This window comes from Megalopta genalis, unplaced genomic scaffold (genome assembly GCF_051020955.1).
Source record: "Megalopta genalis isolate 19385.01 unplaced genomic scaffold, iyMegGena1_principal scaffold0084, whole genome shotgun sequence".
Taxonomy (NCBI): domain Eukaryota; kingdom Metazoa; phylum Arthropoda; class Insecta; order Hymenoptera; family Halictidae; genus Megalopta; species Megalopta genalis.
In genome coordinates this window covers 113645-115000 of record NW_027476153.1, presented here as the reverse complement: position 1 = coordinate 115000, position 1356 = coordinate 113645, and the positions used below count along the sequence as shown (strand labels likewise).

The window sequence follows — 1356 nt, the reverse complement described above, 5'->3', positions numbered from 1 at the left end:
AATTGGATCCGTAACTTCGGGATAAGGATTGGCTCTGAGGAGCGGGGCGTGTCGGGCTTGGTCGGGAAGCGGGTCTGGCTGACGTGCCGGGCCTGGGCGAGGTGAACGGCTCTCGTGGCTGGGATCCGAGCTCGGTCCCGTGCCTTGGCCTCCCGCGGATCTTCCTTGCTGCGAGGCTTCCGTGGCGTTTCCCATCGGTGCGGTCGTCCTCTTCGGCCGCCATTCAACGCTCAGCTCAGAACTGGCACGGACTAGGGGAATCCGACTGTCTAATTAAAACAAAGCATTGCGATGGCCCCCACGGGTGTTGACGCAATGTGATTTCTGCCCAGTGCTCTGAATGTCAACGTGAAGAAATTCAAAAAAGCGCGGGTAAACGGCGGGAGTAACTATGACTCTCTTAAGGTAGCCAAATGCCTCGTCATCTAATTAGTGACGCGCATGAATGGATTAACGAGATTCCCATCTGTCCCTATCTACTGGCGGTGGCGGTCTGTGGCCACCCGGGGTTGAGAGGCGACCCCCGAACTAGTCCTCGCGTAGGTTGTTGCTACTACCGAGTCGATGGATGCGTCGACGATGAAGGCATTTTAGACCGTCAGTGCGTCGTACATGTAGTACTTCGCATAATGGCGAGGCCCGAGATTAAGCATGCGGGCTGTGGCGTGTTCATGTACAGCATTGAATATGCTGTACTACTCCTTAGCGGGGGACTGTTGTCACTTGTGGCTGCAGTCCCCCGCGTCACGTTATGCGGTTTTTCTGGTCTAACTGGAATGCCGCATTTTCGTTGTCTGAACACGCCACGAAGCAACACGCCGTCGGATTGAATGTTGCTGCTGAGTCGATAGGTGCATCGGCGATGAAGGCACTCGAGAGACCGTCAGTGCGTTGTACATGTAGTGCTTCGCATAATGACGAGGCCCGTGATTAAGCAAGCGGGCTGTGGCGTGTTCTTGTGCAGTATTGAACATGCTGCACTACTCCCATCCGGGGGACTGTTGTCACTTGTGGCTTCAGTCCCCCGCGTTACGTTATGCGGTTTTTCTGGTCTGACTGGAATGCCGCATTTTCGTTATCTGAACACGCCACAAAGCAACACGCCGACGGAGTGAATGCTGCCGAGTTGACGGATGCATCAGATGCATCGGCGATGAGGGTATTTTGAGACCGCCAGTGCGTTGTACATGTAGTACTTCGCATAATGGCGAGGCCCTTGAACTAAGCATACGGGCTGTGGCGTGTTCATGTACAGCATTGAATATGCTGTACTACTCCCTACCGGGGGACTGTTGTCACTTGTGGCTGCAGTCCCCCGCGTCACGTTGTGCGGTTTTTCTGGTCTGACCGGAATGC

The 1356-nt window shown here is 54.9% G+C and overlaps 1 pseudogene; it reads left to right on the top strand.

Annotated features, from left to right (window-relative positions):
* The window catches only part of LOC143262021 (large subunit ribosomal RNA), a 2995-nt pseudogene extending 2485 nt beyond the window's left edge, over positions 1 to 510 (top strand).
* Positions 511 to 1356: the final 846 nt, after the last annotated feature.